This window comes from Cebidichthys violaceus, unplaced genomic scaffold (genome assembly GCF_023349555.1).
Source record: "Cebidichthys violaceus isolate CVI_PGR_0920_01 unplaced genomic scaffold, fCebVio1.0.p SCAF_21, whole genome shotgun sequence".
In the NCBI taxonomy this organism is placed as follows: Eukaryota; Metazoa; Chordata; class Actinopteri; order Perciformes; family Stichaeidae; genus Cebidichthys; species Cebidichthys violaceus.
Genome location: NW_027176384.1, coordinates 9,442,827 through 9,467,237, shown reverse-complemented (window position 1 = coordinate 9,467,237; position 24,411 = coordinate 9,442,827). Strand labels below are relative to the sequence as shown.

The following is a 24,411-nucleotide window of genomic DNA, read 5'->3' as shown; positions in this document are numbered from 1 at the left end:
ACTCAACAGAATCACTTTTTAACTCGTGACGTAAGAATGGATGCAGCATGTGAACGTACATAATCTGAAAATGTAAACATACACTAGTGAATGTCCTGCATTCATCATAGTCAAGTTGGATAAAACCAAATGATTGGAGCAACAAAAAATAAAACTCTAGATGTGATAAACTGTGATTTCTCTTTAAAAGAAAACCTTCATGGACTTCAAAACGTCAAGGATCCATGCAACCCTACAAAAACACAAAAATGTGGTTGTGTCCTAGCTGTACAGTTACTTTAAAGCAAAGCAAACACATGTACATGTACATAAAGCTACTAAAATAGGCCACAGACAGCATACAGTGTATATTGTCTCGTGCTCTGTGTGTCGTGTGCAGAACAGTTCGCTCGGTGACTCTGTGCTCGAGGCTGCCACGCAGTGTTTAGTAACCATCAGACGGGGTGGCTTGTCTCCGTCAGTGCAGCTCTATGATCCTTACGCAGGAGAGAGAAAAAAAAAAAAAAAAAAAAAGTCCCCCCTCTGGATAAGCTTAAGAGAATACAACACATGGGGGAAGATGCACTGGCATGTTCAAAATGGCCACAGGGAAGCCATTTCCCGCAATGCTCCAATTCCCCAGGCTCCTTGGTGTCGATCTGTCCTTTGTGAGCCAAAGTGTCTGAGACACATTGCGGTCACCGTGGGCTGGAGGAGATACGACCAATACAAAAGACAGACCCCCGTTTTTGCTTCCCTCCCAGGAGAGAAGAACGTGTGGCTCATTGATAATGTATGAGCTTAGCTGTCGAGGACACTCCTGGTCTCTGTGGTGGGCTGTCAGACTCATTAGTTACACAAAGTTAGCAGACCTCTAGTTCACCTGTATGTAAGTCTTGCCTCGATAATAAGGAACAGTGAAACAATAAAGTGTGATAAGCAAATTATTGGCTGCCTATGATGAACAGCACTCTAAATTCATTTAAAAGTAATTTACATTTACACAATTTTGCTTCTATGATTCAACTGTCAAGCTTAAAATAAGACTTTAATTCATTGCACTGTAACAAAACCTGAGTTCAACATGTATATTTATAATCTTATGAAGAGAGGGGATTAATGAGAGATGTATCGTCACACTGGGGTCCACTCAGGCTCTAACATCAGATTTTTCTCTGTTGTTACAGCAGCATGTCCTCGTTTAGTACCAATGTGCCGAAGTGATCACAGAGCTTTATTTTCTCCCTCACAAAATCTTCCAGTTGAGATCGTCCATTGTCCAAATTCACAGGTCACATTTCATCAGCGGACATCTTTCCATTGTTGAAGGGAAGAGGGTGTTTTTGGAAATACAATGTCGCAAAAAAAAAAGCCACTCGGAGAGCAGACTGTGGTGCAGAGACATGGACCCTTTCCTCACTTTCTTTGGAAAACACACTTGAGACTTTTGAATTAGTGAATATTCTGTCAGCAACAGTGAAGAAGTCTCCTTCACACTCCCGGTGTGCGTTAAATTGAAAACATGTTTTCTTGTGCCTTGAGTTTGTCTCCTGAAAGATAGCTTCAAGACTGCTGTACACTTCACCGTGACCAAACTAGAATTCAAAAGTTAGGATCGATACATCGATTCTATGATCAATAATCTCATCTTAAAGATAAGCTTCTTTTTTTTTTTTATTCCCCTGGCAGGTCTGCGTCACCGTTTCCGTCCAAGCGCACCTGTTTCCTACGGAGCCCTTTACAAAAATTGTCATATCATATTTTAGTTATTTTTCGTGGGTTTTGTGATGAAACGACTATTATTATTGTCGTATTTGGACCTCGTTGGTAAAGCAGATGGACTTCCTTTAAAAAAATGAGTATCTGCACTCCGGGATGCAAGAATTACAAAGAAAGACACGACGGTCCTCATCATCTCCGCCAAAGAAGTTGTGTTAATGGTGTCGGGTTTTGTTTGTTAGCATGACATCTTAAAAACCATGTGCACAGATGTTCAATGAAGTTTATTGAAAAGTTTGGCAGTGAGCCAACGAACAAGTGATTAGTTTTTGGTGTGGATCCAGGGATTTTCAGCATTTAGAGATAAGGCCCTTGCAAATGTTTTTGCTATTTCCTGATAAACCACTGCACTTATTTAACCAAAAGAACAGTCTGCAAATGTACAGGCCTGTGCAGCTTTAGTGGAAGTACTCTTTGTGGGCTTTCTAGATATTGTTTCTTTCATTTTATTAAGAAAGTCAGTTCTACAGTTATGGGAAGCAGCGGTTGAAGCTGTATGGGAAAAAAAAAAAGATCCACAGCCCCGAACCCACTCCGCCGTTTGACGGCAGGAAGATGCAAATCGTCTCATGTTGCAAAGGTGGCAGAAAAGATGGCAGGCGTCATATTAACGGGATCACAGCTGCCGCATTCTAATCTGTTCCTCGACTTTGTGCAATATCTGGGGCAGGCGAGCTTCTCAAACTGCTCTTAGATCGGCTTCTGGTGACTCATCGCGTTGCCTGAGCCCAAAGCACTTTCAAACCGAGTCAATGTCAATACCAAGCAGCATTTGTTTGGTGTTAGCACCACGGGTAGGCTAAAACATCTGAGTTTGGGGAAATGTAATACTGTTTGAGTGGGCGGCTGTGGTTGCGTGTAGGTGTGGGTTTAATCCCTATTACTGCTCTTCAGGGAGTGTGGGTGGTGGGGTTTTTTCCCCCTCTTTTGGGGATTAAGCTACGGCTCGGTAAATATTCAAAGACTAGAAGAAGGCCACAGAACAAATAGACCTGGCACATTCAGAACAGAGCACAAAAAAACACTCTTTCTTCCTCTTTGAGGTACAGTTTCTGTTTAAAACTTGATTGTTTCCCATTTTCTTCTTCACAGAATCAAATAAGAAGCGTATGATTGAGATTAGAATGTGAGCTTTTCCCCAAATACAGACTAAACAGTCGACATACAAATGGATATTGTTAATAATTATTCTCAGCAGGCTGTTCTCATTTGGAGTTATACCAACGAAAATGAATGCGTATGACGTAGATCTCCCACAAAATCGAATCAGATTTTACACGCGTAATTATGAACAAGAAAGTGTAAAGGTCGCAAAAAAAACCAATGAAAATCGGGATGGATGGGTCAAACCAACAGAAGGGTCTTTCACCCAGGAGACCCGTGTGAAACAATCTGTCAATGTTGATTTATTTGTCCCTTAACTGCCGTATTTAAATCATACCCAGACGTCGATCTTTTCCCAAATTGTTTTGTTGCCTAAAGTTGTTTCCTGTGAAGACAGAAGCTTATTTTTGAAAGGACTGCGGTGATACTCTTTTTTTTTTAATGATCTATTTCTCTACATTTTCACTTTAAAGTTCAGGTTTCTGTGACCCCCCCCCCCCCCCCCCCCCCCCCTGTCTCCCTGTGCCACTGAGGTGCATCCAAAGTTTAAGTGAGGCAGACGTTTGGCCGTCTCCTGCCTTGCGGGCGCCTTTGAATCGGACGACTAATGGATCGACAGGCCGACTCCGCAGCGCTTTTGGTTGCCTCTCGTCGTCACTGCGCTCCACGGCCCGCCTCTCTTCCTCAGCGATATAATGAGAGACGCCGAGGCTAACGTAATTGCGCTGAATTGTGTGTTTAGCAAACTTAATCTGGCAGGGAAATATTTGAACAGACCACAGGGGTGAACTCAATCACACTGATGATGCCTGTTCAGCTCGTGACTTTGCATACGAGAGCTCTCGTGTGGCCAAAAACTCTCCGACGGATTGGTAAGACGAGGGAATATCATCATCAGTCTGAGAGGTTGGTTTTCTGATTTGGCTGCTTTCCTCTCCGGCTTCATGTTATTCATGATTAGCTCCTCTCAGGTGTTTGCATCCCATGAAGGTCGTTTCTTTTCTTGCAAATGTATAATTACTTTGATATTTTGCTTTATGACTTAATGGATTATTTACTCAAGCACAACATTATTTTACAAAAGCACAGAGTTCGTCGTATATCTGGCTTCTTACAGATTGATGCATTCAACTTTTAAAATATGAAATGTTATTTCAAAATGCAGGATGTTTCCAAGAAAAAAAATTGTGGTCTCAAATACTGACTAAAATAATCGGGATTATGATTTTAGCCATAAATGGAGCAGCCTTATTTCTGGTTATGAGTGGTGGCGCAGTTTGTCTTAAGCTTTGACTATTTTGTCCTTCTCAGATTGTTTTATTTTAATACTTTTCTTCCTCGTGGAGATGTGGAAAGATTTTATTTTAAGGGTCCGTAAATTCTTTAAATTTTCTAGGAAGTGTCCTGGTTTGGCACAAATTGATAAAACGGAGACAGTGTGCAGTTGTTCGACTTCCATTTATTTACCATCAATTAATCTAATATGCAGCAGAACCTTGAGTCTTCGGGCACAAAAGGTCAGTTACAAGCAAGCGGAACATTCACCTTAAAGAATAAAGTTTACAAGAGATGACGAGAGACTTCATTTACACTCAGCTCAACTAGCTAAAACTATCTGTTACTAATCATTTGATTTGCCTTATAATAAGTACCAGGATAGAGCTGTGCTCATTATTAGGGATTCACAAGCACAAAGCTTATATTCTGATGTAGAAGATTTATTTGGAGACGGAACAGATTAAAACGTAATATCATTATGGTCAGTTCCTCCATCTGTTTAATACTGTTTGTTTCTTCAATGTTCCACAACAAGCACTTTAATGATTGGAAACTATTACAGCACCATTCATTGATTAAGCTAATTAAGTTGTAACCAAGACAGGAATAAAGACTTGTTTTTTCACATGAGGTGGCCTCAGATGGAGTCTCTGTGCTGAGCCTCAGTAAAGGAAAAAGGATTTCTCCGCCTATCTGATGGCAACCTGAGCCAAAACACCCAGATGCTTGTTTAATGCTGCTCTGGCGCACTGTCGGCCGTAAATTGAACGCGGAAGTATAATTCCGGGTGTCTGTTTGTTGTGTTCAAACACCGGTGAACCTTCTGCCCGCGTGTCTTCATCAACGCTCCGCCACTTCGGTAGAGGATTTTTAATTCCTGCCTCCTGTGCCCCGACGCAGTTGTTCCCGTAAAGGATGTTGTGTTGCTCCGTCCTCCGAGCACTCTCTGTTGGGACTACGTTGCAAACTCTATTTGGTTAATGAGTAACTTCACCATCAGCACTGCGTCAAAGTCGGTTTTTTGCAGTGGAGTTGCTAGGTAACAAAACGCCTCCTGTTATTTCTGAAAACCACGTCAGGTTCTTTCGCTCCTCCAAGAATAAAAGCTGTGCTCGCAAGCTGCTTTTGTTAGACAGATAAGATGAGGAGTGTGCTAAAGTAAAGCAAAAAAATATCTTCACATCCAATTTGCACAGGAAAGCAGAAGAACTTTTGTTAATCCTCAAACATGCTGAAGAATCTGTCCGTCTGGAAACATCTGCTGTAGATGTTCAGCAACAAGATGGATATGAAGCTCTGAAACACGTACTCATATCACTCTCTTCTGCAGCCCTGTGAGCCTGAAAGCACCAAAGCATCAAAGCCGACTGTGTCCAACCATTGTAATCGTCACTGGGGGTCAACTTGACACAAGTCTTTCTCCTTTCAGACTGCTGATCCCCCAAACTTTCTTTTTCTTTTCAACCCTACCGAGGTAATCTTAAAAAATGAAGACAAATTACAGCATTTACAGATTTTTCTTTTTTTTTTCTTTGTGGAAGTTTCCAAGCACACCCTGTCCCCTTGCACTTAAAGATGAAAAAAAAAAAAAGCAGCATGCGCCTTTCAGGGCATCTACTCTTGGTAATAGCAGTGAGGCAGCAGGAGCAAATGAAAGCCCAGTTGGGCCCCTCAAAGATAAGGGAGAGTAGCCGGAGTCAATGGACCCCCTTTGCCCCTAGAGTCAGGCTTTTTACAGGCCGAGACCCGCTTTGATCTACTGGAAAGTCCTAGCTGGAGAGGGGAATTAAAGGCACTGGGGAGGGGGGGGGGGGGGGGGGGGGGGGCAATCTTTTCATGATGCTGAAGCATTAGGCTTCATTTTGTGGCCTTGGTGCATTAGAGAGGCAACAGAGAGGCATCTTTTTGATATTTGGAGGATCCGTTACATGCACTCTATGTAATAAATTTCATAAAAAATTGCAACAAACATAGTTCTTTGCCGATAATATTTCATTTGAAATACTGACACACAATGAAAGATGCTGTTATGACAGTGTGTATTTTGTTTTAGTCCATAAAGGTTTACAAGCCTTCACATGTTTGGAAAAAAATATCAGAAAGGAAGAAGAAAGGATAGACGGCAGTTTCTATGAGTCAGCAAATGGATTTAACCACTTCAGCTCCCATTATACTCCAAAAAAACCCCCAAAAACAAAACACTACAAGTAGCTTCCATTACACAGTTGCATCCGGCTCTTTGGCTGCTGTCACCATGGAGACGACCCCCCCCCGTCCTAGTTTAGTTAGCCTGCCTTCCAAGCACATAAGCATGAATGCGGTTCATACAGCAGAGAGCAGACACACCTACTAACACGTTGTGGTTTGCACGCCGCTGCGACGTTAATATACATGATGCCTTCAGACAGTCATCAGGACATCTACTGTATTACAGCTAGTGGGCTGTAGAAGGACTCGAGGTTATTCAGACGTGATGTACAGTGTGCATGAAGGTCAGTGCAGCTTTATTTATGGAGCGCCTTTCATGCAATTGCAACGGAGAAGGATTTATATTAAAAGAGCAAAACCAAATCAAATTAGAAGTAAAGAAATTGTACACATTATACAATAATTGTTACTGTTATACTATGAAAATTGACATTACATTACTACAATTTTCTAATTTTGTTTAATTAGTACAAATTAAATTAACATTTATTTATTTTTTGTGTGTGGTTTTACTTCAGGTTAAAATATTTTTGATAAAGATGGGGTTCGTTGAGTCCATAAGCTGCACTACTTTACTGCAGCTTCTACTTCTACAGTGTACATTTACAAATAGTCTGAGAGATCGGACTAATACCTGGGTTATAATATAAGTATACTTCATTTTGGTAAGGATAATATTCAAGGTTTCCTAACATGCTTTTGAGTGACTTCCGTTGGCAGTAAATGGTACAAAAGTGGTAACATTTTAACTTTAATTCCATGTAAATGACATGCCTTCACCTCCAGGTTGTGCAGCGCGCTGAACACCAAACGATAAATATTGCTGAGGAAATGAATGGCATTTTGAATTTTTTTTATTTTATTTTACAGTCGCATGCCTTTAATCTCCAGATGTTTGATGTGGAGTTCCTCTGTATCCTTGTAAAGCAGCTGAATATCTGGAGTGCAGAGGTAGAGGTCCAATTTATCCCAGATCTCATCCAGGGATCATTTTATGAGATATCCAGGTCCCTAATCACACGCCGGCCCTTTAGGGGTCCCCACTGTGTGATGCTTCATGCATGTGTATGAATAACAATCATCTCACATCGGGTAGCTATAAGAGCATTGCCTCCAGTGGATGGATAAACCATTGTGTGGAGTGAGATGGGAATCAGCCGTCCTCAGTCAAGATGGAGCCCGCTCTCAAATGGCGGTGTGCCAACCAAGCGCACAGCTATCTCTCTTGCTCCGGCAGTCGCACAGCTGACCAGACGCATGTCAACATCCATCACTATCATACGTGACCTCAACTGGTCCGGTCCATGACCGGCGCTTATTTAGAGCGAGTAGTGCAGATGTAGTAACGCTGTAAACGTTGCTTGAGCGAGCATTGGCATGTATAGCAGCATGTACTGGGATGGGAATATTCACTGGTTTGAGAAACAATATTATTGCAGCTTTGAGTATCTGTTGCATCGTCAGACTGAAACCTTTGACGTTGTGTTGAGGGTTACAAAATGTTATCCAGCTGTGAAACTGCCACACATTTATTGTCTAATTTATTAGTATACTACTAGTGTAGTATTGTCAAACTACAACTCTTTCACATCAAGATAAGGATGCATGTATCATTCATTGATAACATCTTTCAATCGAGAACAATTTAGGCTCCTGAAACATCGCTTTTATGGTATATAGTATTGTATGGTTACAGTTTATTTTGAGTCAATCCCACATACACCAGGGCTCCCATGGTCATTAAATCTATTTTTCAGGCCTTTTTCAGGTTTTCTGAATATAAATTGTTTTTGCCTAACCTTAAGCATGTGTTCATAAAGTTTTCCAAAACATACCTTTTATGCAAAATGCATAAACATTGAAACGTCACGAGTGTCACGTGATACACATCGGCGTATTCTGCTGGTTGGCGGCGGGAATGTTAAGCAGCGAGGATGTAAAGTTAGCACGCACTAGCGGTTTGATTATCTACAAATGCCTGTGAAGAGTAAAACTAACAAAAAAATAAAAAATAAATATGCTGAAATGTCTCTTTGGCCTTGCATTTACTAGAAAAAAACAACTTGAAAACTAAAAGTACTGCGTACTTTTATACCAAGAGGTCTGAATGAGGACTTCAGTATCGGACCATTTCTGTGATGACTATGACTTTTTAGGGTGATTTTGGACTTATGCGATCTCTATTGTGATGAAGAAATCACACTTAAGAGACAAAAGGAGTTTGCTGACCTTTATTTATATTTTCATTGCTGTGTTACAGCAATGAACTTGCTTCTCTATTAATACTTGACTGAAATAAGTCCAAAACAAAGGCACTAGATGGTTTTTTTTCAGCTACCTGAGAGCTGCATCTCATCTCCAAAGTTTCTCCTCCTCACTGACAGTGAGTCACCCCTAAAGTACCTTGACACAAGGAGTAAACAAGCCTGCCTCTGTTCATCAGCGTAATCTTGTTTGCTCAGAGGGCAGCAGCGTCTGTGCAGGACAGCACACTGCCACAGGAATAAAGCCACACGCTGGAGATATTGTGATCCCTGTTTTCATGTCTTTAAAGGAGACGGGGTGGAGCGGCCCCGCTGCCGGGCATGTGTGCACACAAATCTGTGTAACATCAATGGAGATGAAGGATGACCTGCAAAGATGCATCGCAGCGAAACGACATAGACCGATGCAATAGAAAGAGCTAGTTTTGAATGTTTTCCTTCAAAGGGCGCCACAATTCAGTCTCCGACAGCTTTAAAATGACCTTTAGCTTGAACAGCTTAAAGTTTGCGTCTTCCTAAGGACTTCCTAAGGACCGGGCTGTTGTAACTTCAAACCACTGCCTCCACATGTGGGGAGTTAAACATTCAAAGTGATCTCTGGGGTTCATAATTACTCTCCCAGTGAGCAGCCATCAAAAGCAGAAGGAGAGGATCGCAATTGTGTCACCACAGAACAACTCATCCACCAATGGCGCAGCTGCTGCAGTCTGCTGCAGTCTGCTGCAGTCTGCCCTTTTTTTTATTTTTTACGCAGGTGCAGCATTTGTCCCCCAAAGATTCAAACTCTTTGGTGTGAAGAACAGCAGATGGGGTGTTGTGATGGTGGCTAGTGGGGTAAGAGTCACATGGAAGCTTTTCTTGCAAAAATAGAACTGTTAAGAATGATAAAAACACAAGTTTCAGTGTCAAGCCACAGCTTTACTCTGGTTTTGTTTTTCATTTCTTATTCGTTCGGATAAGTCGGATGTCAATCACGGCACCTTGTAACTTTTATAGTTCACTGTCACTTCAGCAAACCAAGCGCTGCATGCAATAAAACTTTATTATGGACAACAGAACAATGTTTCTGGAGTGACGGCAACGGGTGAAAGACAAAGACAGGAGGAAGATCTCAAGAAACAAGTGGAAATGGAACAACAGCATGCAGAGTGTTGGTGTCAGACGTCTTATTTCACAACATTATATTCCTAACCACCTGCTACCTTCAGTCTTTCACTGGGTGTTTTTGTTTCGATTTCACTGTAAGAGAGAAGAAGGACGCAGAAAAACATCAGTCACGTTGAGCAGTAATGATAGCGAGAGACATACTGTACACCAGCAGTTTAAGCCTTAAATATCTTCTCTGCTTGACCAGCGGAAGTGTCTTCCTTACAGCAGATGGTCGGCCCGGTGGAGACCGACGCACAAAGAGGTTTCCCTTGTGTAGATGTACGGTGCGGCGCGGCCCTTGTGAGGCATGCTGGGGAAACAGTTGCTAAGCATTTCAGTGGCGTTACGTTTGTAGAAGGAGACACATGGGTGGTATGTCAAAGCACAGAGGATTCAGCTTCACCCTCCTCATTCGTTCATTAGAGGAGAGTTTCTAGCATCAAAGATGCTTTTAGTTAAAAACGTTTTTTTTTTGTCGAGGATACTGTACATTTTTTTGGAGCTTTTAAAGAGAGTGCTGCTTTGGCAGTAAGCTTGTCTTTGCCTAGTTGCTACAGTACATCACAGTCTACATGCACACTACGTTTTAAAAGGCCTAACTTTTGCTACTTTTGCGCCTAGGTCGGCGTTTTCGAACCCACTAAAACGCTTAAAATTGCGAGGATTGCACATTAGTCTCTTGGTACCAGTTTGTGTAACAGATTAATGTATTTAAAAGCGGATCAGATGCCAAAACACTGCACTACTGTTTGTCACACTCAGAGGCAGGATTTTACAAAACAGTGGCATCTATTTTATTTGCTCCTGAGGTTTAGCATCGCAGCCGCCGCCATCAAACTACAGGCTGGCGTAAAGCATGCAAACGCATCATTCAAAGCGCATTGGGGTGTTCTAAATATCGCCAAGTTCGGTGTGAAAAGTGACGCACATATTTTTGTGTCTCCACATCATTTATACATCATGACCCGGCTGACATATCTGGGGCTTTGCTGTTCCGAACCGCTGCCTGTCAGAGAGGAGAAACACTCTTTTGATTGGCAGGTTCAACTCAGCTTGCTCTACCGCTCTCCCTCTGATTGTAGATTACTGTGGTAATATCTCTCCTGTGGAGTGTCTACCCCCCCCCCCCCCCCCCCGAATGGTTCTCAGTCCACACATATCTAAAGATTGTGTCCTTGCCTTCTCCTCTCTTGACGTTACATAAGCTACTGCACAGGTTGTTGAGCATGGAGATTGCGCTGTACGTTACATTTGCCATATCTGGGACGCTGTGAGGGAAATGAATGTCATTTCTGATATGGGTTGAGGGAAGGGGAATGAGATGTGGTTGCATGATTGCAACCTGGTTGGGATCCATATTCTTCACTTGAAATGCATCTTTTAAGTTTTTCTCTGCCCAAGATCTAGTCAAATAATCCTCAAAGCCAATAAATGATTGAAACTACCTGGAAAAATAGTGAATCTACTGAAGAAGTATGTCAGCTTCTTGTTTGGACGATTGAGACGAGAGTCTTATGCATCCAGGTAAATGTAACGGAGAGGTGGATGAATACCAAACAGAGAGATATTACCCAGTATTTTGTGGCAAAAAGTGGTAAAAAGCGATGAGCAGAAGGATCGGAGGAGAAAATGTGAAAACACAGCAGGAAACAGGAACTGTGTTCTATGAACCCTCACAAAAGGACTTGTGCAGATGGCTGCTGAAAGCCACAAAGGCAAATACTGAGCTTTTAGCGACTAATATCACGATGACATGCTCATTGTGTCCCGATCATGCTATTTGTTATGCATGCATATTTAGCAGCTCATTTCAAATGATGACGCATCATTGATTTGTGCACACGACCGTAATGGGACTTGCTGTCGGGACGGCCTGCCCTCTCCGCATGCGATTTACATGTGAGAACAGCTGGAAAGTGTGTGACAGTGTCGGGAGCAGCCGATCAGCGCCCAATAGGACCCAATATACGACTAATATATGACGTTAATAGGAACAATGGAAAGGAGGAAGCGTGTGAGGAAGCACAAAATGTTCCTGTGGTTTACATCTAAAAATCAAGGACACATTAGGAATTATTCTATGTAAAAAAAACAACAACACTTAAATGCTACTGTATGCAACTGAAATACCATTAAGTGACGGCGATTTATCCTACCACATATATCATAATAATGTGAATCCTTTTAAACTTATATTATGATGTGATGCATTTGAAATGAATGTGTCTAGCTCCATGTTAAATGGAATGTATTAACCTTTTCACTTTCCATCATAATTTGTATATTCTGATAAGGCATGACAAGTGCAGTGAAATAAGAATGAATGAGTGTGCTCTCTCCAAATACTTCTCCTTTATGCTCCTGCCAAGTAGAGGTAATGGCTATTAATCTTTGCATTAGTTGGCAGGTAAATACACTTTTCACAGCATGAGGGGGAGAATGAATGGGATTGATCAGTAGTCGTATCACATTCACACAACTTCACTGCAGAGTGGCGTTAATAGTCTCATCTGCTCCTGTTCTGGCGGAATATTTTTGTATAGCGAGTTTTGGGTTCTTAGAACAGGGATGTTGATAGATTTTGGTTAAACATTCACGGCCCCCCAGAGGATGATTCAAAATGATTATGTAACGTATTGACCTTTTGTCCCAAGCCACTAGTATAGGCCATAGATTACCAATGACCAACAACAAGGTATTTCATAAACCAATGGACATATTTCTATTGTATTTGTTGGGGTTATTCATAGTCCCTAGATGATGATCCCTATTGATTTTTGTATCTTCTGTCTAGCGATAGCATCGGGCCATAATTTACCCACCGCAGACATTTACAAACCAACAGACAAATTTCCGATAAATTTGCAGTAGAAATTCATGGTCTACAGAGGATGGTTCATAATGATTTAATGAATAAACAAATTATTTCCTCAGCTCAAACTGTCAACTTTGTAGACAAAGTAATGGCTGCATAAGCAAAAGACCTTAAGTACATGCTGTTCACCCAAACTTCCATAGTGTTTCCAGACGCAGAATTGATTCTCTGCTGTTAGCTGCCGTGAAATATGAAGTCATTGTCCCAGATGTGTTTGTTTTATGTTTGAATCCAAATTGAAATCCCAAAGATATTTGCTTTGCAGTCCTATAGAACAGAAAATGAACAAATCCTCACATTTGAGATGCTGTCAGATCAACCAATCAATTAATTGACAAATGATTCCAGCTCTAAACCAGTGACCTTTGACCCCATTTTTAAAAGACTTAATCACGCTTTATCAGCCTTGTGAAAGCAATGCACAGCAGTGGTGGTGAGTGTAGACAGCACCCAGACCCCCAACATTACCCATCAGGGCTGTACTGGAAATCTTCCCACACCTCCACAGCAGGCGGCATCTGTTGGGAGGAGATCCCCAGCTGCTCTCTGCACTGGTTTTCCAACACATGGCCGGTCTCCCCTGGCGGTTCCCTAAATATGGCCAATTGTCTGTGAAAACAGTCCATTGATAATGGATATCTGCCACCCCACCACTGACATGCACAGATTACTGAGCTGATGGAACAATCAACAGGGGCAAAAGATGTAGGCGTTTTTATCTCTCTCTGGATACAGCTGTCAGAGCCCATTGTGCTCTCTGATTGTTCAAAGATTTCAAATGCAAAGGTGGTGTTGTCTTAGTATATGTATCCAATATTGTTATTTTGAAGGAACCCCTGGAAGTATCTAAGGGAAATCGGGAGCTTACTGTGAGAGCTAACATACGATAGATTGCTGTTTTTCATTCATTCGTACAAACATCTTTTCATTCATTTTCATCTCCTCTAGAGCTGAGTGAGTGCCGGTGAGAGTGGAGGAAGCATTTAAAGAGACACCGCAGCAGGCATTGCAGAGTTAAAGGTTAGTCTCTGTTCCTTTTAACCATTAGAAGCACAAAAACACAAACAAAAAATACAAAAAATGTATGCAGTGATAGCGCTCCTATTGAGTGTCAGTGACAGCCTAAACAAATGCAAGGATTCTTTGTACTTTTTGGGGGGTTTTCCACATCTCTTTGCTTAAATTTTCAATCTTTTTTGTGATAAAAGTTGACTCGAGTTATATTAATCTATTATGCTCCGTTTATATTTATTTTCCCATGACATTTCCTCCCATTTCTTGCTGCTACAGTACTAGTTTCCCCACGGGAAATGGTTTGGTTAAATTTAAAGATTATATCGATATATGTTGAAGCTATTTTATTATCGTGTTTTTGCACTGGGTTTGCGAATATTATGAATTTTGTTGTACCGTAAACAGTATTAGTCCCTGTGGAATATAATTCAAATGTCCTTTGAGCCTTAGACACCATATGAAATCTTGTTGGGTGCACTTCTAAATACAAAGCAACTAAAATGACAGATTTGTGGTTGCATTAGAACATTATATTATATATCATAAGGATATAGACGATGTGCCATAATCATTTACTCACATTCCACTTGGATACAAATGCATCATCATGGTGGTTTTGCCCAGTGTGGACTTACTAAAGCTGCTTAGTTGCATGTTTTACTGGTTTGATTAAAGCTTATTTGACTGGAACATCCTCCGCCCAAACCCAAAGTGTACAGAAGGAGGCTGACGCTGTGAATATATGAATAGAAAATTAGCAAGACTGCTTTGACCCTCGAGGACAATACTGCTGCTTGGTGGACCAATTATGGATGTACCCACTGTTTAGATGCAGTGTGCGTAAAACCAGCGAGCTGTCAGTTATGCAGATTACTCTCTGGCAAACATAGCTGTGTCGATGGCTTACTTATGGGTCCAATACTTGTGTTGAATAATATCTTATTGATTTTACCTCATCACAGAGGGGAATAGAATCAGAAGCTGACTGTACATCTACATCCACCTGTCATCGTACAAGCCGTGTGATCAGGAAGAGTCATTTGTCGTCCGGGAATCTGATGCCAACTGTTTCTCATGCTGAATACTAAGTACAGAGGAAGACTTGGGGCTTTGTTGTTCACATCCGCACATGTCCACATTAATATTAATATGGAAATGTGTTGAAGTCACATGTACAGTGTTGGAACAAGTGGCCCTCTTCCTACTCTGCATCTATGGCCAATTGGTTGTATTAATGTGCGATTTATAAGTAACAGTAAAAGAGGTTTTTCATTATTTCCCAAACGTTCCCAAAATCATACAGTACATAACTATTTAAGATGCCCTACATACAACTATGTAGAATTAGAAAACAGGTTAGTTTGGTCCAGGTGGCAACCTCTGGGTCTGAAAAGTGAAGTCAGTGCTTCATGTCTTAAACTTGCATTCTTTCTACTGTCCATCAGGGGGCGACTCCTCTGATTGTATAGAAGTCTAGTCTAAAATGACTCTACTTCTCTCTTGATTTATTCCCTCAGTAAACATTGTAAACATGAGTTCATGGTCTTAAGCGCTGGCTTCAAGTCTTCTTCAATACAGCATGATGTTCATTTAGAAATGGTCCTCTTTAGAGTCCGACAGACGATAAAGCAGAGTATGCTTTTTTTTTTGTGATTGACAGGTTGTTGTCTCGTCTCGGAGTAGTTTGTGTTTTCATCTTACAACTTCAACTCTTTCACGGCGTGTTTTCAGTTCACGAAAGTTTATTGAAACCTTTCTGTCTCCTAAATATGTCTTGTTTAATGTTCGGTTGTTCTTAGCTCCCTTAAACCCTTTCGTGTCACTTGTGGTTGCACAAAAAAAAAAGAAAGATGGCGACGGCCAAAAACCAAGATGGCGGTCAGAATGCCGAACTTGTCTTTTTGTTTTGTTTTTATTCAAAAATGGCAACAAATTGTTTATTTTGTTGCTCTCAGGCTGACATTTTTCACTGTTGCTCAGACAAAACAACACATTTGAAAATAACCATGAGATTCATCAGTAATGAAAAAAAACTCCCAAAAATCCCATAGCTAAAAAGAAGTGGATTAATAAAGAAGTAGATTTGTGGTACAATAACAGTATATGCATAAAATACTCATCATATGTGTAAAACTAAAACTGTACTAACTAATTTAGATAGATGTTAATTACAGCCTGTATGGAAGTTTGTAAATGATTGCAATTATAGAGTGCACACTTGTTAACATCCCCAAGAGTCTAATTTAAAATGCGGGAATACATCAAACTAAAATGGTACAGTGACTTTATTCATGCTGACTTTGGCGTTTAGGTTTTAATACCACCTGGTTGGTTCAATTGTATTTTACAAAGGATTAAAATCTGTAAAATCCTTCCGGCCCTGTCAACCCCCATCGTCTCACTCCACTCTTCTATGTTAAAGTCTGTATTCAACCGCCGATGCTGGTTCAGACAGGGTTCACTGGCTATTTACTGAGGCATTGTGAGTGATTCTGGCCTTGTTAAATCCTATTTTGTTTTGTGAGCGCGGAGCTCAGCCTCCTCCAGGCCTGCGAAGGTGGAGGACGAAGCCGGCGTGCCAACTGGGGACCCAAAGAGCGGGCCAATTTTTCATCCTTATTGCCCGTGACATATCCAAAGTGGAGGAGTGCCGTCCACGGAGAGACAGAGGAAGGTGGAGAGAGAGAGAGAGAGAGACAGAGAAAAAGTGAGAGGCATGCTCAGATGCACTGGGAGGAGTGTATCTCCACTTCCGCCTTCTGTAGTACCGAGCAGGGCCCCAATCTTCTTGGCTTAAACAATGCAATTCGCCAGCGTTCACCAGGGCAGACGAGGTTAAACTATCGAGTCCCAGTGTCCCCGTCTCTCTCTCTCTCTCCCTCCTCCGCCTTCTGACTTGTTAGTGTAGCCAGAGAATAAATGCAGGTTTGAAGCTCGCAAACGGAGAACAAAGAGTGTATTAGTGTCTGACTTACTCCATGACACAGACTAAATGAAGACGTTAAACACACCTTCTACCCCATTCTTTCTGCAGGCTTGAGCTTCCGTTGCACAGGGCTAATCTCTCCTGATGATGTCATATTTGTTGAAACCATCATTTGTCTCTACAGTATGCGTGTGATTTTTAAAATAATTCAAGTGAAAATTGTACTTTGATTAAGACAGATTTGTGTCGTAATTTTAGCTTGATTTTAGTATTTTTGGTGCGATTACTTCTTCTTCTACTCTTTTAATTTCTCGCCCTAATTCACATCCTGTGTGGATGTGATTGGGTGAAATTATGAATACATCATTTAATTTCAAAACCCTAAAGAGTGTATTTTTCTTGCTGTGATTCTGTATTGATTGAACAAGACTGTGAGATCCGTTCTGTCACATGCAGGCAGTGTGTTGATGGAGGGCCGTGAAGGGCACTGTCAAGGGGACTTCTGGGGGGTGGTGAACAGGGGGTGGGATCCATCTTAGGGGGGTGTGACTTTAGAGAGCCTATATACGTAACTGGGAAAATTTCGTCACAGAGCCCCCCCCCCCCCCCCCCCCCCCCCCCCGCCCCTCTATTGCTGTCATTCTCACGGGTTGAGATTAGGATCTCTTGTCGTAATTATTGCCGTGTGAGGCGGCCTAATTCTGCCAAGTCGATAGCATCACACCCCGTCAGGTGCCGTGGAAGGTATCTGGCATCCGACCGTCCCCCCCCCCCCCCCCCCCCCCCCCCCAGTAATCGCAGGAAGTGGAAAAGATGATGGAAAAAAATTTAAAAAAAGGACAACTCGTGGGTGTCTGGGATTTTTAACACCTGATGTACAATAAGGGCATCAATCATCCTCCGCAGTCCCAGGAAACATATGGCTGGCTGCCTTTTTCCCTCCCAAACACAGGTGCTTGACAGACAGAGTCAATTCTGCTTAATGAGCAATTGTGCTGCCGTGTACTGTATCTGTTGGGCACAGCAAGGCACAGACAGAGTACATATCCACCAAAATAACTTTTGTCAGTATTCATTTCTCAAAAAGACCGTTTCTCTGTGTAGACTAACACCCAGTTGGAACTTAAGGAGTGAGAGACAGGGGTTATATACAAAAATATATAGCTGAAAAATGAGACCTCGCAAATGTGAGGATTTGCTGCTTTACTTGGACTTATATTATAGCAATGCAACACTAAACATTAAGTCCCCCATTTAGCATGAGTTAGCAGTACATAAACATGTAATAAATAGATGTATAACCACTTTATTGTCTTGCAAGCAGATATAACATGTACCTCCTCCTGTTTCCGTATGAGAATATTTTATTGTTGACAAAAACTGTATTTAAAAAAAAGCCTTTTAATTAGTTAGACTTAAAATAAAGTGGTACTGGTAGGGAATGTGATGTCTTTTTGAAGCGTAGGTCTCTGGAATATTTCAGTATTCTCTAACGTTCCATAAACTAAATATCAATTATTCTAGAAAATCATCACTAATACATAACGAACGTTAGAGATAGTGGCTGTCGTGTTGATGATGATTAAGCCTTATTGGTGTAAAATGAGCTTGTGAACTCGCTACGCAGTCTCAAGTTGCTAAAAGGACTGTAAAGAAAGGAGCAGCACACAGAAAGGGAAGTCTTGTTCCCGGATATGCGCTGGCTACAATGAAACCACTGAAATAAAGCCCCCCTTGCCCCGGAGGCTTATCCGTCATCAGACCGATAGCCGAGGTGGGTTGCAGCCCTACTTCCATCCACTCTATTAGATAAGTATTACGGCTTACAAGTGTATCCTCCCATTTATGAAAAAATCTGCATGGAAAGAGTTTCCCTCCAAAAAAACGGATTTCAAGAGAGTTCAAAGATGGGTGTGGTTCGACCAAAGGGCGCCAAAAATGAACATGTAATTTAACGTGTTTCAGTGAGGCTACTATCCCTGGCTGAGCATGTAAGTCTGTGTCTGAGCATGATGTGGTGTGGTTGAGTGTGCGTAGGTGAATCCACACTCACGTGTCAGTGTGCATTTGCGTTTGCACGGATGCTTGTGCAGAACGTAGGTCGCTTTAGGATGTAATCTTCCTCCCGCAGCACTGAACTCGTAGTGATGCAACATAATGATGGGTGACTGTCACACTGCACGAGTTGAGAAACGAATCAATTTAAAATAGCAATCCCTCACTAAGCTGTAATGGCATCAAGATGCATTTAATGAAGAGCTTCATGGGTATTTTGGTGGATGATTCTTATTTAAGTATCATGCTGGACATTGGTTTTTTCTTAGTATCGTCGCTCAGAACTGAGACTTTACATGTGCAGTGAATGTGAGATTACATTTGGGAGTTGTTGTTGTTGTTGTTGTTGTTGTTGTTGTTGTTGTTGGCGTGTTTATATGTCAGTTTGAGCAGAATGGTGGATCGTGACTTTCCTGCCTGTGTGGGAGCTGCTGCTACTCCCACGCATCTCTCTCTCTGTGTCTCTTATTCCTCTCCTTCCAAATCAGCCGGTCTTTAACCTCAGCACATTTCTCACTTAACCACAAATCTAGTCACAACTTCCATTCACAAATTGCAAGTTAGCCGCGTGATTGATTGCTGATGGGAGTCCTAACGCTCGTCTCCGACAACGTGTTGAACCACAAATCACGCCACTTAAAAACTGGAGTGCTGTCAATACATTTGTGGGCTAGCGTAGCCTATATTCATGCTAACAACATGCTGTAACATAATGGATGCCTTCTCCCTCCAAGCACTCACACAGGTATACGCCACCATCCATATGCGTGATGAGGATCGCAAGTCCCAATATGTGGTCTGATGACGCTGTGTGACTTAAGTCACATATTGACCTCGAACATGATGTGTAATGTGTGTGATACCCGCTCAGGTTTTCAATCTATATGGCGACTTCTTTAACAAATTCTGCATATTCTGCAATTTCGTTCTCGCTGAACTTGGCGGCTCTGTGTGGCTGGGCAGTAACGTGGTTGCTAAGGTAATTTAATTACCACACCCTCCACGGGCAATGGTGATTACCGCTCTCTAAATCCCCACTAATCCTCCTTCTGAGTCCTCTACACAGACTCGACCGGGGCGCTCTAACAGGCAGCGCCGAGTCCTCCGTCCCGCCCCAAAACAGGGGCTCTCCAAAAACACAACAACACTCTGCTCCCCTCTGCACAAATAGATGCTCCGTGGTGCAGAGAGGGCTCTAGTCATCAGTCCCACTGGATTCCTTTCACGTTGCTTTTCCCCTCCTCGTGTGTGTAAGTCAAGGGGGACTCTCAGGTCAAAAAGGCCACTCATCTCTCCATAAGACCGTCGTGATTATCACTGCTGGGATGAGTAAGAAGTGACCTCTGTGAGCAGCGGCGCCTGGTGACTGGAGTCCAAAGGGAAGGAGATGAAGGCTGATAGACTTTCTCCAGAAAACCGCTGGAGTGATCGGCATACCGTCCGCTGGGTTTATGTTCAGATGAAAGTAATAAACAGATAAATAAGCTAATTTGTGGAGCAATTTGCTACTTACTTAAGTGAAGGTTTTGAATGTTCAAAGCTTTTCATCTGCATACCGTAAATGTTTTTGATTGATTTACAAACTTCCAGACTAATGTTCTCTATTTATGTTGTTTTCATTCAATGTTTTGTTATCGTACTGTCATTTAAATTATCATGGTGTGTTATATCAATCTAATCAATCTGGATATTCTAAATTAGATTTTTCACTCCTCCTATAGCTTTGTTTTGGTCTCCACCAACGCCCGAGGCAAACGTCTGTCTCTTTAGCTGCTAACCTCTCCACCAGCTAATCCCTTAACTTTGTCTGTGTGCCGTGTGATGCCGGGCTGGTAACATTATAACCCACTGGAGTTGTTAGCAGTTTAAAAATATTGAAAAACAAGCAGCTCCTCTGTCTTCCCCTGCTCTTCGTGTAACCTAAGAGACCAGCCAGATATCTGTGTGACATCAGTGACATTGGCAAGCGTTAGTGACCCCAGCAGGTGTTGTGTGTTTAACGGTGTGTACTGTGCGTCCGTGTGTGCATGTACGTGTGGGAGGTTGTGTACAGTATCTGCAGCATGCATGCGAGTGAGAGAAGCCGGGTGTTGGTGAAAGGAGCACCTGTGTGTATTGAAAAGAGTTCTCTGAATAGCTCCATATTTGAAGAGCCACTTATCCACTGATAAAGCTGTAAGTGATTCGTGGCAGCTTCCTGCCTGCAGGAAAGAGAGAGAGAGAGAGAGAGAGAGAGAGAGAGAGAGAGAGAGAGAGAGAGAGAGAGAGAGAGAGAGAGAGAGAGAGAGAGAGAGAGAGAGATTAAATGAGAGCATCAGCTGTAATTAGGGCTACTTTCCTCCATTTGGAAGTGCATGTGTGTGTCTTAGAGAGAATTAGCACTGGATACCCTGGGTGGGCCGAAGCACTACAAATTAAATGAATTAAAGTTAGATTTTTTACAACCTAATACCACAAAAAGACTACATCTGGGTTTGATATGGAGGGTGACCAGGGGTGCTAATTTTTTACATTTGTTTATGGCATGTGCACCAGGACTACACATGAAAAAGGATCAACGTATCTTCATACAACAGTTCGTTTGATATCTTACAAAAAGTAACTCCTCATTTTTTGGCGCGTTTTCCTTACAAAAGTCAGCTACGGCAACACAATTTCTGCTCGTTAGCAGAAGGTCTTTTCAAAATAAACTTCCGTCTTCACAGGAAATACTTTGTTAGGTTTGGGGGAAAATTGTTGTGAAGATATCCACGGAAGTGCCTTTCCTGAGTTTAACTGACGAACAAATCAACATTTACTTCCTGTTTCACATGGGGAACAAACAGCCGTCTCCTAGCTGAAAGAGCGCTGTTTGCAAATAAAGTTTAAATCTTTATTAAAGTTTGTATTAACTCCAACCACAATCTTTTCCTCATCTCAACACCAAGTGCTTAGTTGCTTTACCTAAACTATACCTTAACCATCGTTTATTTGCCACACAAACAATTCTACCTTATCCATTACTTAGTTTTGCGTATGAAAAACTATATTAACTATATTAACTATATTAACGTTTTGGAGAGTCCTGTTTCCCATGAGGTAACCTATTGACAGTGGACAGAAATGATCTCTCTAATGTTTGAATTCATGTTTGTAGAAATGTCCAGCGTTCACCTTGTTTTCTATGCATGATGCATATGGACAATTTTATCTGGAAAATGTCCCTCGTCTCTTTGCACACATACGTATATAGTATACACTAATATAAAGACACACTCAAGACTCAACAGCTTTCGCTGATATTGAGTAACGTAAAGGAGCTATGCCAGTACAGGAAGTCAATCAAAATGAATGAAATATCGAAAGAGTTAATGAATAGTCTTTTAATGTTTCAAAAACTGCCATTTTGTATTTGCATTGTTGTCCACGTGATACAATTTGAATGTTAAGATTTGTGTGTAATAGTTGAAGTCAAGAGCGAGGTAGTCCGTAGTCACTTTTGTTGTATAGACGGGTTACAAAAGCTTCGCTTCCTCTCTCTTAGTGTTTGAATAGGACCCATTATGTCCAGTGACCAAAGGTGACCATTCAAATGCTCCTGACATTTGGGAAATTGTCCTTTTTGTTCACCCAGCTCCCTTTATTTCACCGCCTTTTTCCTCTAAATGCCATTTCTCCCTCTTCGTTCCTCTCTCACCCTGTTGACCCCCTCGTCCTCCTTCTTCTTCTCTCGTTCATTCTAGGTTCACCACTGACAGGTGACGTTTAAAAGACTCGCTTCTTAAGCTCTGTTCCGTTTACGTGGGCGTTAACGTAGATTCTGCACTCAGAAGTGGTTCCACTTTGGGTAAAATGAAAAGTGCTGATTTAAAACTGCTTTTTGGTCATTATGTCCAGTTTCCACATTCCTTTTTCAATCTATCGTTATTATGATCTCCATTATTTCTGGCCCTGTCTTGATGTTAAGCTGTCAGTTCTGTGGTTTACATGCATTACATTTCTTAGAAATCCCATTTCAATCAAACAGCAAATCAGTTTTTGACATCTTTTTGGCGCTTTTTACACAATTTATACCTGATTATTACCTGAGCAAAGTCAGTTCTTCTTTTTATTACGAATAAACCAGTGTCCAGCATGAATTCTCCAGAACACCAGAGATACCAAATAAAGTGAGGATTTTAATGGTTTCTAAATACAACCACTCTCAAGGTGTCCATTTTATTGAGGGAATATTCTTTCCAGCAGAAAACCGGATGTTTCACACATTAGAAATCTTCTTCTCGGTTCTTTTAACACACACAGATAAGAGGTGCACGTTTCCAGCTTGCTGCCGTCCACAGAGGGAAGTAAATCTGAGACCCAGTTCAGTCATTAGCCATATCTAGCTGCCTGTGTTTTTCCTGTTTAGAGAGCTATTCATCTAAAAGGAATCATCAAACATAGACTTCCTAGAGTGTTTACTCTCCTTCTCAGAAAAAATAGTTTGGCCAAAACTATTATCGTTCTTCTTGCCAGTGTTGGAGGTGTACAATTTTCAGCCTCTAGCTGTGATAGCGGATGTCTACTGCAGAGCTGGGAAGTGTGTTTAGCCAACTTTGTTGGGGCTAGACAGCTGATATTCGTCATAGCAGGGCGGCCTGCAGCACGGTGGCACTTCTTCTCCTGCTCATTAAAGGGGAACTATAAGAACGTGGGCCACAAATCTGCACCGGCCACGTCACCTCAGCCGGCCATCGATCCTCTCGCAGCCGCACAACACACAGACACACACACACACACATGGCACACACTGAGCCAGTGAACCGAAGCTTATGAGCAGAGGAGCACGCTGTGCAGTGTCCAGCCTGGGTGTTAGTTGGTAATCATTAACACAGACTCCCTGTTTGCTTTGCCTCTGTCCCAGATAGATGTCTGTTAATGCATGTGTGTGTGTGTGTGTGTGTGTGTGTGTGTGTGTGTGTGTGTGTGTGTTGTCAACAGTGCCATTTGTCTCGTTGCGCTTTATCAGCCCGTTGCGCTTTATTTACACGCTGGGTCTCTCCATAGACAGACACATACAGCAAATGCACGTTTAACATCTGTTCTCCCGCGGTCGCATATCTCTCAGTGTTACAGTTTGCTGCAGACTTCCTGTTCTCCAGCAGCTCACAAATGAGCGTAGACGAGAGATGTATCGCAGAGTAGAAAATAGGCTACCGACCTTTAACACGCCTCATAATTAATCCGTCCTCAAAACAAGCAAACGCTTCAAAGGTAAATCCAAGGTTTTCCTGAGGAGACGATTGATTGGACGCGAGATGACCCGACAAGGAAATGAGTGTGTGGCTGAAAGAGCACATGCGGTTTATTTTTTTTTGTTTGGCTTTAATAATGGCAAAGGTTTCATGTTAGGTCTATATGTTTAAGTTGTTTTATCTCACCGCCAGCCAAATATGTCCCTGGCTGAAATGTAGCTTCCTCCCATAACGAACCAGATAAATGATGTGCTTCTACCGTGCCACAAGACATTTACCACAGTGCTGACAGTGATACAAATAACTTCATGTTTACTGACAGAAGCACAAACACTGGACCGGTACAAATAAAGTATTTTGTCTGAAATAATGCTTTTATCACAAACTCAAAGTCATTCAAAGTTTAAATCTAGACGCAGGTTAAAAAAAGATCATTTAATATGAGTACTGTACATTTACAGAGATTGAAAGGAAGAATTAATAGGATTGCAATTCTCAAGACCATCACCAGTATTCATTTTGATAATAATGATTTATAATAACTGGACACCAACAAAGACACACAAG

At 41.8% G+C, this 24,411-nt stretch overlaps 1 protein-coding gene across 6 annotated transcripts in view; it reads left to right on the top strand.

Annotated features, from left to right (window-relative positions):
* syt1a (synaptotagmin Ia) overlaps positions 1–24,411 on the top strand; it is a 108,005-nt gene that overhangs the window by 3,161 nt on the left and 80,433 nt on the right. For 4 of the 6 annotated variants that reach the window (XM_068717218.1, XM_068717219.1, XM_068717215.1 and 1 more), the window contains exon 2: positions 13,585–13,656. The exons of the other annotated variants lie outside the window; for them this stretch is intronic. The gene's annotated coding sequence lies outside the window, so the exon portion shown is untranslated. The remainder of the gene's footprint in view (positions 1–13,584; positions 13,657–24,411) is intronic. 6 annotated transcript variants of the gene reach the window in all.